Genomic DNA, 17,415 nt, shown 5'->3' with positions numbered 1-17,415 from the left:
CGATCCTAACACTCCTTTTCCCTTTTCTTCCGTTAGACAATCGGTGAGTGGCAAACTGGTTGTGACATAAATATTTAGGAATTATAATGGAGGGGTATGATATGATTGATTGCAATAGGCATAAAAAGGACTGTTATTTGATCCACAGATAGTAAGCGGAATGAATGCAACTCGTCTACGAAAGAGTTATATTACAAAACTTACTATTTGTCTATGGAAAATTGTGCGTACAGAATGGAAAACTTTACGAATGATTCCAATGGCTCTGAGCACTATGCGACTTAACTTCTGAGGTCATCAGTCGCCTAAAACTTAGAGCTAATTAAACCTAACTAACCTAAGGACATCACACACATCCATGCCGGAGGCAGGATTCTAACCTGCGACCGTAGCGGTCACTCGGTTCCAGACTGTAGCGCCTAGAACCGCACGGCCACTCCGGCCGGCACGAATGATTTCCAGGAGAATATAAAATATATGTTGAGAAACCTGAGTCGCCAGATCTTCAAAACCAGGCACGTAAAATTTCGTGAAAATCTGGGTAGAAGGTTCTAGGAACACGAATCACGCCCAGTTTTCTTCTTATCCAATCTTCATTAAACGTAGCGAATGTATCTGCAGATGGCGCGCACTCTACAGGGAGAGTACTTTTGTAGAACATAGAGAGAATCCTATATGTACGTTTTGTTGCGTACTCTGCGTTGGTAGAACACAGTTTATGATCACTCGCACGGAAGATAACGTATAGAACGGCAGAATGAAACACATAGTTGCTGAGGTCAAGGACAACGGAGTTCACGATGTGAACGGATAAGTAAAACAAGTCGTGAGCGTAGCAAAGTCCTTTTTAAGGGCATAGAACAGTCCATGGGGAAAACCAAATCACAAATCAGGCCAAGTCAAGACTTTACTATACTATGGCGTGAAATTGGAGGCTTCAGAGACTAGGTAGATAACAATTACAGTGAGCCGGGCCGTAATACATAAGGTAACTTGCCTGTGAACGCCTGGAAAAATACTAACAATTTTCATAAATTTTACATGGCTCTAACTAAAAAACGCGAACTCTTCGTAGAATGAAAATTGTAGGACTATAAGAATGTTCTTCCCGAATATTTTGATACACAAATAATAGCATTAATTCTTGTATTGATTTTATTATATTTTTTGTGAAGATCAGTAAATCACATTACCGGTCCAGGCTTGGAACTATGACTATCTTACTTAAATGCTTGAAATTTGAAGTACATATTAACAACATGTCTATTTAAAAAGTAGACGACAATCATGTTATTTCACCCAGAAGTTTTTATTCTAGAGAAATGTAATACGGTAATGAAAATTAAGGTTCCTTTTTGTAATTAATCAGTATGTATTTTCCTTCTTGTTGATAGTACGTTAGTCTCTGTAGTCTAATTTCCTCCAAATTGTACCCTGAAACAACCCAAAAAATTTCAGACCTTTAGCTCAAATAGACTCTTTGGACATAAAATAACTCTCGGGAAATTCAATTCAAAGTTATATTTCACCGATAACTCACCTCAGTTGTTCCTAACACACGCCAGTTGCATATCTTCTTTGTTAACATGTTCCTCATCTTCTCTCTTCCTTTTCTCTTGTTATTCTGGCGTCTTCAGTTGCCTCAAGGACCCAGGTTTTAGCTTCAACCACTCTCGTGGACTCAGATGGCAGCAATGCCTATGTGGTATTACATCAAGGATACATTTCTAGTAATTCTACAATTTCCCACCTGCTAACTGCCCCACACTGAAACAAGTTACAGGCATAATAACTTTCTAGAAAGACAAAATAGCAGCATCTCAAACTACAGAAAAGTATAGAACGTAAACAACGCCCTCAAACCAAATATACACAAAGCCAACATAAGAGCATCGCATAGCGTATATTCTAACAGGGTTTTCAACTTGAAAAAACAGTTGTATAGTACACGTTACTTGAGGAGGAGTCTAATAACAACACTGACGTCTGAAAGCAGAGGAAACATGGGCGTGGATGCACACTGAGAGATCTATTCTTTTAACCACCATTTTCTTCTAAAGACTCTAAACTTCGACTTCAGATGAAAAACAAAATATCGATTTTTTGAAGGGAATTCACAAGCAAGTTACGTTAACGGCACACACACGTCAGGGGGCGGTGTCATGTGACGTACTGCAGCGCCTCTTGAGAGCGCAAGTTGCGGCTGTCGTATGTAGCCTTGATAGCGCTGGCGCGCCCTCCCTATCCACACTCGGTCTGGGCGCGGAATGTGGATCACTGTCGCTTGCTGATGCACAGCCAATCACGAATCTGGATGAGTGCATCCACTGCATACCCCAATAAAATACGTAATGCGATTAATTAAAATGTAGCACATTGTATAATTTCATTATAACACTAAAAGTTGATTAAACGGCAGATAAAACAGACTGCATATGACTACAAGTATTGTTTACTATTCCACTTATTGAATCCTATGCATAGTATGTAGTCAGCGTTGAGCAAATTTAGAGCTAGCCCAGTCACAGTTACAGGTCGCCTACCTGATGAGTTCTAGGAGCCACAAAAATTTAATTTTCGATATTTTACATTATTATTGACAGAATTTAAAATACTGACTTAATCTTATAGTTATGGGGTGTAATCTTATAATAAACGTTTAACACATCAGACAAGTATTACCGTTACAAACTGCGCATTTACCTTGACGCAATGAAATTCATGGGGCGAAAATTACCCAAGCTATACGAGTATTCATCAAGTTTTTGAGAATGTAAACACATAGCGACTAACCACAAACTTTGCATATAATTTCAACCATTAACAAAACCATTTCTCGCTGACATCCCATACAAAATTATAAAAGGAGAAAAGAGTATAGCTTACATTTTCGCTGTTCATGCAGCAAAACTGTCGCATCAGGCTTGACGTTTTAATTCTTTACATGTTCAACACTAACTCTGTTCGCAACACATGTTGCATACAATGGACGTATAAATGAAACAGAGAATGTACATTATTCTCGAGTCGCGTGGGGTAGCCGCGCGGTCTCAGCCGCCTTGCCACGGTTTGCGTGGCTCCCCCTGTCGGAAGTTCGAGTCCTCCCTCGGGCTTGGAGTGAGTGTTGACCTTAGCGTAAGTTAGTTAAGTTAGATTACGTAGTGTGTAAGCCTAGGGACCGTAAAAATAACCAAAACTATACACAACCTAATTTTAAAAAAAACTATTAGTTTATATATTAAATAAATGAAGTGCCTGATTAAAGGGTTACCTTGATAGGGTAAATTAAATAAAGAAAAATTACCTTCTGCAGGTGGGTTGTTTTGTAAACGTTCTGTTGATCTTCTTATATTAGCTCTAAACACAATTGCTCGGTTTGTAATTATTCTTTCTCATATAATTACAATGAATATAATAATTCCTACAATAGAAGTTGTAGATCCAATTCTTGATATTACATTTCATGATGTATATGCGTCTAGGTAGTCTGAATATCGTCGTGGTAATCCTGCTAATCCTAAGAAGTGTTGAGGGAAGAATGTCAAATTTACCCCAATGAATATAATTGTTAACTGAATTTTTAATCATGTATTATTTATAGTTAACCCTATGAAAAAAGCGAGTCGGAGAATGTACTTCACCTGAGAATGTTCTGAGCTTGAGTAAAATGATGGGGGAACTTGTTGAACGCGAAATACATTATTTGATGTAGTATGAATAAAACCATAGAAGCGGAGAACTTGTCTGTTTTTTGAAGTGAGCTCTACAACATACTTCGAGCTAAGGTTAACTTTCAGCGAGTTGTCTTTTTTTTTTTTAAAGACCGAATTTATGTTACTCGGAAGGCAAAAAAAAAAAATGCTGAAGAGAGGAACTGTAGAAGTGGATACAGATTAAACAATAAAAAAAACTAAGTGGCGATTTGCCTTCCCGAAGAAAAAAGACTGGACAACCAGTCTAACGAAGCGAAAATGAAAACATTGTTGTGCTATTTTGCAGACCCAGGTTGTGTCGCTGACATTTTCAGATATTCTTCATCATGTTCTCTGAAAGCATAAATCTTATACTTTGTTATGCCAGAAATAAGTAGGTGGATCAGAAAAATTAATAACTGGTTTATTACGAACCCAGTGATTTGTTTCTCGTAAAGAAACCGCACGGGCGATAGCTTGCTTACGTACTTCCGTAGGGACCATTAAGCGTCATATTAACCAAAGTTACCTTGTGTTAGAAACTCTGACAGAGTTCCTGTTTGGAGCAGATGAAAATGTGATACACTGTTATGATTTAGTTCGCATAATGTGTTGACCTAACTTCAATAGCAAAAAGTTTCCTGCATGTGGAAAATTCGGTAACTTCTTCAGAAAATAGATTTTCGAAAACTATCCGTAAATGTCTTAATAATTTTGTTGCCGCACGTACAACTAAAATCGTGCAGCTCCTTAAGATCACATTGATACCAGTTCCATATTTGTACACTGAATAGTTTGCCTGTTTGAGCGAGTTGAATGAAATATAAGATTACGAGTCTGTTCTTTGCCGGAAGTGGCAGACATCACTCGCTGAGAGCGTTCTCAAGAAGGAGGGGAGGTAGTGAGAACTCCCTCGTAAAAGAATGTGCTTCGAATTTTTTATTCATGCGAAATTGAAAACTTTATCATAGAATGTTCTTTTGCTCTGAGAAGATTCTGTGGAGAATGTTCTTTTTATTCATACGACCCAGTATGCACATACACCACTGATAGTACCTGCAAAGTTATGTTAGTGTGCGACATACGGTTCAGGAGGTATTACGCCGTAAACATGGAGATGAGTGGGAAACTAGCTTTTGCTTAAAAGGGAGCGCAAACTACCCAGAGTCTATTGTAATGTATGCCACAAAATAAAGAATGAATGAATAAAATGAAATTTTGGATTCTGATTGTTCGAGAGGTGGGACACATCAGATTGACGACAACAAGGGCACCTTAATGACACAGATAAGTAGCATTTTTGAGGTGGAATGAGATTAAAAACTCCTACTGTCGTAGACAACCCCATTACCTGGACACGTAAGTTCTTGTAATTTTGGGCACTGACTCATCCTTGGAGACCGGAGAAGCTTAGTGATGCCAAATTGGGATAATGTGAAATTCACTGTAATAAATGATTTGCATTACAACAGCAGTAGCAACGGGACTTCGAAAAAGGACTTCGTCACAGGTTCGACTTATGAGAACGTAAATGTGCATTCGATATCACGCTGATGGAGGACGATCGTCACGTCACAAAACCAAGGACTTACAATGTGTTTAGATAACTGAAACAAATTCATTCTTTATGTGTTATTAGTAAAGGGTATTAATCACCTGGTACGGTCGCAGGTTCGAATCCTGCCTCGGGCATGGATGTGTGTGATGTCCTTAGGTTAGTTAGGTTTAAGTAGTTCTAAGTTCTAGGGGACTGATAACCACAGCACTTGAGTCCCATAGTGCTCAGAGCCATTTGAACCATTTTTATTAATCACCTCCTCAATAAATAAAAACATAGTAAATTTAAATAGTACTATTATTTGTAACCACATTACATATAACAAAATAATACGTTCTTACATCGTGGCAGTCTGGAGACAAAGGTAACAAGAACAAGACTCATAGTGCCAAATTTGTTTTGAAAATATAAAATAAGAGAAATTTTTGAATGGCCATAATTTAATGCTAACGATGTAAATTCTGTTGTAAACTCGAAATTAACCGATCACTGACATTACAAACATGGTGATTTGTTATAATACCCATCCAGCATTTGATAATGAGAGCACTTAGCGACTTGCAAACAAACGTTGAACATAATTTCAGGTCTTTTCTAAACTTTTTCTCGCTTACATGCTTAACTACAAATACACTCCTGGAAATTGAAATAAGAACACCGTGAATTCATTGTCCCAGGAAGGGGAAACTTTATTGACACATTCCTGGGGTCAGATACATCACATGATCACACTGACAGAACCACAGGCACATAGACACAGGCAACAGAGCATGCACAATGTCGGCACTAGTACAGTGAATATCCACCTTTCGCAGCAATGCAGGCTGCTATTCTCCCATGGAGACGATCGTAGAAATGCTGGATGTAGTCCTGTGGAACGGCTTGCCATGCCATTTCCACCTGGCGCCTCAGTTGGACCAGCGTTCGTGCTGGACGTGCAGACCGCGTGAGACGACGCTTCATCCAGTCCCAAACATGCTCAATGGGGGACAGATCCGGAGATCTTGCTGGCCAGGGTAGTTGACTTACACCTTCTAGAGCACGTTGGGTGGCACGGGATACATGCGGACGTGCATTGTCCTGTTGGAACAGCAAGTTCCCTTGCCGGTCTAGGAATGGTAGAACGATGGGTTCGATGACGGTTTGGATGTACCGTGCACTATTCAGTGTCCCCTCGACGATCACCAGTGGTGTACGGCCAGTGTAGGAGATCGCTCCCCACACCATGATGCCGGGTGTTGGCCCTGTGTGCCTCGGTCGTATGCAGTCCTGATTGTGGCGCTCACCTGCACGGCGCCAAACACGCATACGACCATCATTGGCACCAAGGCAGAAGCGACTCTCATCGCTGAAGACGACACGTCTCCATTCGTCCCTCCATTCACGCCTGTCGCGACACCACTGGAGGCGGGCTGCACGATGTTGGGGCGTGAGCGGAAGACGGCCTAACGGTGTGCGGGACCGTAGCCCAGCTTCATGGAGACGGTTGCGAATGGTCCTCGCTGATACCCCAGGAGCAACAGTGTCCCTCATTTTTTGGGAAGTGGCGGTGCGGTCCCCTACGGCACTGCGTAGGATCCTACGGTCTTGGCGTGCATCCGTGCGTCGCTGCGGTCCGGTCCCAGGTCGACGGGCACGTGCGCTGGAGACCTCACGCCCCACGTGTTGCGCAATTCGGCGGTACGTCCACCCGGCCTCCCGCATGCCCACTATACGCCCTCGCTCAAAGTCCGTGAACTGCACATACGGTTCACGTCCACGCTGTCGCGGCATGCTACCAGTGTTAAAGACTGCGATGGAGCTCCGTATGCCACGGCAAACTGGCTGACACTGACGGCGGCGGTGCACAAATGCTGCGCAGCTAGCGCCATTCGACGGCCAACACCGCGGTTCCTGGTGTGTCCGCTGTTCCGTGCGTGTGATCATTGCTTGTACAGCCCTCTCGCAGTGTCCGGAGCAAGTATGGTGGGTCTGACACACCGGTGTCAATGTGTTCTTTTTTCCATTTCCAGGAGTGTATTTAACACATTACTTCATTTGTGAAGTAAAGGTCTTAATGAATTTCTGAATGCTAATATACGAGGGTAATCCCAAAAGTAACGTCTCCTATTTTTTTATAAGCACAGAACTCTGTTTGTGTGGCAGTTGGTCACACTGTTATGAAGAGTGCTTCACGCGCTGTGTGTAAACATGCGCACGCCGCACTGAGGCGCTCAGTCATGGCTTGGCAGCCGTTGAGAATGGAGCTCCCGTCGGATGTTACCGCCAAGTGCGAAATGCGCGCAGTTATTTGGTTTTTGAACGCAAAGGGCACTGCGCCGATTGAAATCCATCGCCAAGTGACGGAAGTGTATGGTGAGTTGTGCATGGGTGTCAAAAATGTTCGTAAGTGATGTACAGAGTTTGCAGCTGGTCGGACCGAAATTCACGACGAACAAAGGAGCGGGAGAGTCAATTTCTAAGGAGACAGTGTTGAAGGTTGAGCAAAGCATGCGTGAAGATCGGCGGATCACCCTGGCTGATCTCTGCGCGTTGGTTCCTGAGGTTTCCCGAAGCACCGCTCACAGAATTTTAACGAAAACATTGAACTACCGGAAGGTGCGTGCAAGATGGGTGCCACGCATGCTGACTGAGGATCACATGCGACAACGAGTTGTTGCTTCCCGCGCATTTCTTCGCCGTCTTTCAGCCGAACAGGACAACTTTCTGAACTCAATTGTCACGGGTGACGAAACCTGGGCACATCACTTTACTCCTGAGACCAAGCAACAATCACGCCAGTGGCGGCATCCTTCTTCGCCAAAGGCGCGGAAATTCAAACAAACTCAGGCTCCCTGCAAAGTCATTAATTAACGCTGACAGATACTGTGAAACTCTGAAAAAACTCAAACGAGCAATTCAGAACCGGAGAAGAAGAATGTTGAGCAAGGGCGTACCCATACTCCATGACAACGCTCGCCCACACATCGCTCGGTAAACCGTTGCTCTCCTGTAACAGTTTCAGTAGAACATAATCACCCACCCACCCTATAGTCCTGACTTGGCGCGCAGTAACTATCACCTGTTCCCTAGGTTAAAAGAACATTTGGCAGGAAAGCGATTTAGCTCCGACAACGAGGTGAAAGAAGAGGTTCATAACTTTCTGAACAGCATGGCAGCGAGCTGGTTTGACATGGGCATACAAAAACTGCAACAGCGTCTACAAAAATGCATCGACAGAAATGGTGATTACGTCGAAAAATAACTAAATGTTCAATCTGTGAACTGATGTAAACCATTGCAGAAATAAACAGGTCTATGTACTCATAAAAAAATAGGAGACCTTACTTTTGGGATTACCCTCATATGAAATTCGAAATTGACAACAACAATGGAAGAAATAAATATTATTAGTGACTCTGCACAGAGTATTTTATTAGTAATCCAATTGGTTTCAATCATAGGCGCATTCTGAAATCTAATATGATTGTTATTAAGTCGGAGATTTAATTCACGTTGATTTCTCTTCCTTAATCAAATTGTCCATATTTTTCCATAACTTACTGGTGGCCCAATAACTCTTCCTGCTACAAGCTGCGTCTATTCTGTTTTCGTCATTCCAGTCATTGTGTGTACGTTGTATTTCATTGTGTGTATGTTGTATTTCATTGTGTGTATGTTTTATTTTATTGTGTGTTTGTTTTATTCTGCTGTAGTATGGGTCTGTACGTCTTCGTTTTACTGTAAATAAGTCTGGATGTACTAGATCTGTTCACTGGTTTTGGTACTCCTTCCTGACACAAGTAGTCTAATGGCATTCTGTAAAAGCTCGAATATATTCTTAAGAAGGGTAGGTTAGATTCGTCAGCGCAGAAATCGTTGAAGATTAGACAATGATGTGTAGACAGCTGGGAGAATTGATGGACTGTGTCGTTGCTGAAAGAAGGATTTCGACATTGACTTGATCTAGAAAAATCGCGGAATACCTAAGTGGGGGTATGAGGCAAGAATATAAACGTTGATCTCCCTTATTGTAATTATGGGTCTTCAGTGTAGCTGAGGCAGACCCGCCGGAAAAGCTGCGGGGAGATTCACCGGACGCGGATCGACTTAACAACGTGGGCTGGTGTGTAGGCTAGCCTGGATGTGGTTTTTACACGGTCTTCCACATCCGACTATGTGACTAATGGGCTGGTGCTAACGGCCCACCTCAATTACAGGATACACAAGGATTTCGAAAACGTTCTCACACTTTAACATGAATAACACGAGATGCGAACAGCTCAGTGTATAAATTCCGTCCCCAGAGAGTGGGAGGGCGTATAGGGGTGGGGGGGAGGGGTTGGCGGCAGGAAGGGCATCCAGCCACCCCCTGTAACAAACACTGGCAAAGCCAGAGTAACACAGTGACCCGTAAACACACGGAATAAGGCCGGGAAAAAGAGGAGGGGTGCAGCTCAAGTAGACGTGGACAGGTTCGCCCTCATCTAACGTGCTAAATGCCGCCAAGATAATTGCTTGGAGTTCCGCCTGCGCTCGGTCAGCGTACATACACACGTTTTGTATCGAAGGCGTGGCCTACTGGCAGGCGTTTTCTCCTGTAATTTCAACGCTCCGCAGTATCGTTTGACAATGTTTCCTGACACGGGTTCCTACCCTGAATTTCTTCATCAAGACTCCCTCTACAACCCCTCGAAGTGTGCCAGTATCCTTTTGTTACATCCTGTATACCGAACTATGTAGCCCAGTGGTAAGACATCTGGACTTGCATTCGGAAGGAGACCAGGCCTAATTCCTGTCCATCTATTCAGATTTAGAGCGGTTGCTTTGGATAGGACACGGCCGATTTTCTAACTATCCCAGCCGGAGGGCCGTCTCTAGTGATTTTGTCATCGACAGGATTTTAAAGCATAACCTTCCTGCTTTCTTCATTATATTGCAAGCCTCCTGCTCGTTTTTTCAACTGAAGCGAGTACATAAGAATACGAGGTCTCGCTATAATATAACGGGACTGATGCTGTCAGAGTAACTACGTACGCGCCAAAGATAAACGACTCGTACCTGTGAATTTTGATGCCTTCTTAGTCGAATGGACATCTCTGGTGTCTGCAGACAAATCAGTGTGACGCTAGCATTCGTTTGTGTAGCAGCTGTTATTTTATTTTGCCGGAAAAATAATAAGCGTAATAATAGAGCTATGAATTGTCATGAAGTTTCACATGAAGCTTGGGAAAACCGCTACTAAAACTATCTTTCACCGATAGAAGTGTATGGTGGAGACTGTTTACCACAAAGGCAAGTTTTTCTGTGGTTCAAGCGTTTCTAACATAGTCGAAAAGACGTTGAAGATGACTCACCCCCGGGATACACTTAAGCGTCAAAACCGGATGAAAATGTCGAGAAAGTAGGTAACTTGATTCGATGTGAGCATCGGTTGAGTATACTATCGATTGCTGCAACTGAAGGAATTGACAAAAAGATGCGTAAGCCGAGAATGCTCATGACTGAAGAAAAAGAGGTTCGTGAAAATGTTTGTGCTGACACTTTGAATACCATTGAAAATGATACTATGCTGTAGCACGTGATGACTCTTGGTTTTGCACTTGTGATCAAGAAATTAAGTGCCAATTCTTGCTATGAAAGGGCGAACTTCACCGAGAACGAAAAGAGCTTGAATGAGCAAATCAACATTGAAAACGATGATGGCCGTTTTTCAATATTCATGGAATTGTGAGTCTTCACTGGGTCCCTGAAGGTCAAACCATTAACAAACATTACTACCTTGTTCTTGCTCTGCTCCCCGAGGAAATAAGAAAAAAACGACCCTAACAACAGTTGTGTATCGAAACAACGCACGTGCTCACACTGCATTGTCTCTTAAGAGCTTCTAACGAAGCACAGCATCCTAGTGTTAGACCGTCCAATTTATTCTCCTGAACTGGCACCGTGTGACTTATCTATTCCCCAAGTCAAATCTACATTAAAAGGAACAAGATATCAGTCCAATATAGCAGTGAAATATAAGTGGCACGCGCCATCTAGGATCTCACAGACGAAGACTTCCAGAATTGTTGCCATCAATGGAAATTCAAACAGAGCGTTTTAAGAGTAAAGGAGGGAAGTATACTGACCGTGACAATAACTAAATATGTGTATTTTTGAAATAAAATGTTTTACAGCAACAATAAAAATGCCCTGAAAATGTACCCCTTTTGTACAAAATGTTGACCAAAGAAAAATTGTCAACGTTATTTGACCATGATTTAGTAAACATATTCAAGTGTAGGATATGCTTTCATTGCGCAACGGAAAGAAACGAGGGCATGAATGAATATTTGAATGAATCTAAGGTCAGTATTACATCTAGTAGTTTCTTAACATGGTTCATTATTGTACACGTGATCTCACAGACAAACCACGTGTGACGAGAAAGTTAATCTCCCACTAAAAGCCTAACGTGTGCCCATACGAGCATGAAATACGTATAACTCTCAAGTTCAAACATAATCTGGAAACAGCATACAATCTTGAAGTTCTCTCCAGCAGTAACTTACCTTACGAGCTGTAAAGTCATGCAAGGAATTCAGTCTGCTTCTGCTGGTGACTGTTTGGTTTGAGTAATAATTCCGCTGACGGCAGAATTTACAGTAAAGTTCGTGCTCAAGTCAAGTGCAGACACAAAAATGAATGTAGAAGCATGTGTGCAGACTAAGTATTGTCATTATTTCATAAATGACAGAGAAAGAAAATAAATTGTAAGTGTTTCAATTATATTCCTGATTATCAGTACCAAATTCGGTAAGCAGTAACACATAATAAATTACACTTGTCCGATAATGGACCATGTTGTGTGAACAAAGTAAGAGCATATGGACTATCAGACCAATTGTGTGATTGGATTGAAGAGTTCCTTGATAACAGAACGCAGCATGTCATTCTCAATGGAGAGAAGTCTTCCGAAGTAAGAGTGATTTCAGGTGTGCCGCAGGGTAGTGTCATAGGACCGTTGCTATTCACAATATACATAAATGACCTTGTGGATGACATCGGAAGTTCACTGAGGCTTTTTGCAGATGATGCTGTGGTGTATCGAGAGGTTGTAACAATGGAAAATTGTACTGAAATGCAGGAGGATCTGCAGCGAATTGACGCATGGTGCAGGGAATGGCAATTGAATCTCAATGTAGACAAGTGTAATGTGCTGCGAATACATAGAAAGATAGATCCCTTATCATTTAGCTGCAAAATAGCAGGTCAGCAACTGGAAGCAGTTAATTCCATAAATAATCTGGGAGTACGCATTAGGAGTGATTTAAAATGGAATGATCATATAAAGTTGATCGTCGGTAAAGCAGACACCAGACTGAGATTCATTGGAAGAATCCTAAGGAAATGCAATCCGAAAACAAAGGAAGTAGGTTACAGTACGCTTGTTCGCTCACTGCTTGAATACTGCTCAGCAGTGTGGGATCCGTAACAGATAGGGTTGATAGAAGAGATAGAGAAGATCCAACGGAGAGCAGCGCGCTTCGTTACAGGATCATTTAGTAATCGCGAAAGCGTTACGGAGATGATAGATAAACTCCAGTGGAAGACTCGGCGGGAGAGACGCTCAGTAGCTCGGTACGGACTTTTGTTAAAGTTTCGAGAACATACCTTCACCGAAGAGTCAAGCAGTATATTGCTCCCTCCTACGTATATCTTGCGAAGAGACCATGAGGATAAAATCAGAGAGATTAGAGCCCACACAGAAGCATATCGACAATCCTTCTTTCCATGAACGATACGAGACTGGAATAGAAGGGAGAACCGATAGAGGTACTCAGGGTACCCTCCGCCACACACCGTCAGGTGGCTTGCGGAGTATGGATGTAGATGTAGATGTAGATGTAGACATAGGAAAATCAGAACAAAAGAAAAAACTATACACTTCAGAATGATTTAAGTAATATTAAATTAGTGGGAAGGTAAGGAATCCGGCACGTTAATCTCACAGATGGACAGGTGAGATACCGATATTGCACCGCGAGCATGGAAAAAAGAACCAACTCTCTGAACAATGGAAGTCAAGTCTTAACACGAATGACGGTATATCTGTAGAAATGAAAGCTATGCAAACAAAACCATTACGCCAAGAAGCTCAAGCATGTAGCGATTAGCCGTAATCCACGTAGACTGAAACGTTAGAAGGGCCATTAGAATGCAACCTCATTTCAAATACCTATCGCCCATGAACAGATCCGAACAGCGCCGAGAAACAGAAAAAAAATTATGTTGGAATCTATACGATCCCGTTATAGAGCGACCATTGGAATTTCAGGGAGGAAGAACAGTGATCAGTCGCGAACAATCTGAATTTTATTGCACATCGGCTTGAACTCTAGAGTAACAATGCTTATAACCAGTGTCACATAGCCATACAAGGCACAGGCAAAAGACAACATACCATAAAACATGCTGTATGGTGACATTGACATGTTCAGGCGCATGTAGACCACAATATGAATACAGAAATCCATGTAGCAATCATTAACAAAGCTACAGTCAGTATTTTAAGTAAATTACAAAAATCATTGGACCTTTATTGCACCAAAGTGTACGCGTATAATATTGTGGACATTTAAATACATAGGTTTCGTCTTCCAAATGAAAGTCAGTACTTTACTGTACGTGTTCATAACTATTATCTGTTGCCGAAGCATCTTTAAATGTGGGTTTCAATTTTTTGCATATCAAATTGCTAATCTTTTTAGATCCGAAGTTTGTCAGCGCCATCTGTTCCTCATTTCTTCTTGCGCAAATTTGGCCCTCTAGAATCTCCCTCTGTATATTTTGTCTTTTTGCAACCAACGTATTTGGATTATTTGCAACGTAATGTATACATACACTAGGTTTTTTTATCTATGTTCGATCTATACAATTTTACTGTAGTGTACTTTATTTGTTAATGTTTTTCTTATGTTTATGATATTTTTAGTTCCTCACGTTCAAGTCAATTTTGCTATGAAGTGACCCCAGTTTCATTGTTTACTTATTTTGTGGATAAAAATTTCGGATAATTTCACCATATTATACTCCTGTTCTTTGATGCAATAAATTCCCACTGATTTGCGTAGTTTGTTTACAATAAAACAGTTTTGTCTGACATTATTAATGGTTTGCCAATACAGAGAGCGTGCATGTTCGATCTATGTAATTTTAACTCCAGTATACTTTAGCTGTTATATATTTTCAAGTGTAATTGTTCACCAATTTTACAATTTTATACGCCTAGAGTTTGTTGTGATAAATGCACACTGATTTTTGCAATTTGTTTACAATAAAATGGTTTGATTTGACGTAATAATTCGTATACCCGTAAAGCGTGAATGTTTCGTTATGAAGCAATGAGAATCGGTTGCAGTCTTTGGTAAGCAACAGCTTCAGTTTTGAGTTTGATTTCAACCACAGGCTGGATCTTTTGTGCTGACTGGTATACGGATTCCTGCATCTAAGGTGTGGTCTACATGCGCCTGAGGTTTCTGTCAATGTGGCCACAGTAAATGTTTTATGGTATGTTGTGTTTTACACATATCTTGTTTGTCTGTGTGACTACGGTTGTGAGCACTGTTACTTTATTGGTTCTTTGTCTTTTGTAATGTGTTTAGCACTGATGATGGCTATTATAGAGATGAAATCGTTCTGCAATAAGATTCAGATTGTTCGCTACTGATCGTTGTTCTTCCTTTCTGAGGACGAAGCAAGTCGTGCGCACAAACCCGGAAAGAGCATTAAGACCAGAATGCCTTTGTGTCGGTTCAAAGGGGCACGTTAGCACGCGACCTATGATTGGTCAGTTTACCATACCTCCACGTAAACTTTCGCTTTACCAAACAGAGATTTTGGTACGTTTAGCAATCGACAATCCAGGTGCAGATTATCTTTGCAACAAATCAGCTACGCGGAACTTGGGTAAGAACGAATGCTTTCAACTTTGTAACGAACGACTTTCACTACAATCGCTGGAACATTGTAACGATACGCAGGAACATCTGCAAAGATCGAAGTTGGATGCAGGGATTGGCAGATGATACTCAGAATAAACAAAAGTAGTTTATTACACGTGATTAGACAGAAATGATTACTGTATGATTACAGGATTGCATAACAGTCACTGGAACAGTCACATCCGTAAAATATCTAGAAGTATCTGTATGGCACGATTACAGTGGAACGTGACATAAAATTAATCTCAAGTGAGGCAGATGACAGACAAAAGAGGTCACTTACGCAACCCTCTGTTGACGAATACTTAGATAGCGCTCGTTGGTTTGTGTCCAGTACAATATGGGACTGACAGAGGAAACAGATAAATTCCAAAGAAGAGCACTGTATTTCGTTGCAGATTCAGTTACAAAAATAGCGAAAAACTCACGGAGATTTTCATCAAATTCCTGCCGCAGACGCTAAAATAGAGGTATTGGGCATAGCGGTGTGGTTTACAGTTAAAATTCGGAGAGTGTGTGTATCTAGGAGAGTAAACCAACATATTGCTCCCTACTACCCATATGCCGCAAACACACCATGATGATAAAATTAGAGAGATTCGAAGTCACACGAAAGCTTACCAATAGGCGACTATTAACAGGAAAGGGGAGGGTTCCTGAGGCGTACAAACTACCCTCCGCCTGTGAAGCATATGCACAGATGATGAGGTAGAAACTGAGTTAAAATTCTTGCCGTGACGTTCGTTAAGAGACTGAGAACAGGGCCAGTTCGTAGACATACGAGTACACTGGCCGTAAAATATCATTTTGCAGACATTACGACCCGTCAGTGTCATCCGGTGGCATTACGGCCACACAGGCTGATGCCACATATACTACCTACTGCATTACCAGCCGCTATTTCCCGGCTATTTTTGCAGCAATAGATTTCCAGGCAAGAAGTGTTCACACGGGGCGACACTATTGCCACAAAATGGACGAACGCGAGTTAGTGGAAGTGAATGCGAATTTACTTCTTTTACAGCATACAAGTGATAAATTTAGAAAGAACAAGACAAATCTGGCATTATGGATGCCTTCTTTTTTGAATAAGCGGAATGTTTCAGAAAATTGGATTCTTGAACTGATACTCGATACATACCTGTTTCAGAAGTTTTCACAGTGTCGAAACACGATTTCGAATACCTAGTTCAAACGATTTTCAGAGAATTCCTAAAACGAATACAAGTATGAGAGAGTGTATACCAGTTACAGTCCGAGTGGCGATCGCTCTTCCGTTCTTAGTTACTGTCGGTTCTTACAGAAGTTTAAGGTACCTGTTTAACGTTCACTGTTCCTCAATAAGTTACATGGTACCAGAAATATGTAGTACTTTGGTAGAAGTAATGAAAGATGATATTAAGGGAAGTTCCAAACAAGAACACAGTTTTTATTTAATTTTTGTCCACCAGCACACACCACTGTTTACACTATCGATTTCTGCTTCAGTTATCTCTCAAGATAGTATGAAACTCATGACATCAAATGCAAACCATATGGAAGAAGAGCCACCTGCGATTCCACTCTTCCTATGCAACATTTTTGCTTCGCATGTTCGAAGACTTTAAAAATTTTTATATGCTTCATCAATCCTGATTTCTAGCTCATCCGCAACAGCTTAGCAACTGTTTTTTTTTTTCAGACTGACATCTTTGTATATGCTACAACAATTTTATCGTCACATATCTCTGGTCGTACACGAATCGCATTTATGAAGTTCACAGTGCTCTCGTTTGTCCACTTCTCCATTGCTGTACACAATAAACAGGTACAGCACACAATGTGGCTATAGGTACGCGCGCAAACATTCGAACAAAAGCGAAACGATGTCGTTTTTGGCCTGACGCGAGACTGCAGCGTTTTCGGGAAGGGAAGTCGGAAACAAAAGTGAGAGCGAGAGGGCAGCATTTACAGACAAGGACAGAGATAGTTATTGCCCTGTAGTACGAAATATTCTCCAGGCTGGGTGACAACACCAGCAGCCCGTCGCGAATACATCGACAGCTACCTGAAACAGTTTTCAATATCAACAAAACTGCCCAGCGATACAGCAAAATTGCTGTCTATTGTAGCCACATCCAGCAATATTGATGGCAACGCTATTACCGCGAAATCTTGCCGTAAAATTTGGCCCGTCTAAATTCACTTTAAGCTGCCGGCA

This window comes from Schistocerca nitens, chromosome 4 (assembly GCF_023898315.1).
Source record: "Schistocerca nitens isolate TAMUIC-IGC-003100 chromosome 4, iqSchNite1.1, whole genome shotgun sequence".
Lineage (NCBI taxonomy): Eukaryota > Metazoa > Arthropoda > Insecta > Orthoptera > Acrididae > Schistocerca > Schistocerca nitens.
This window is presented reverse-complemented; position numbering follows the sequence as displayed.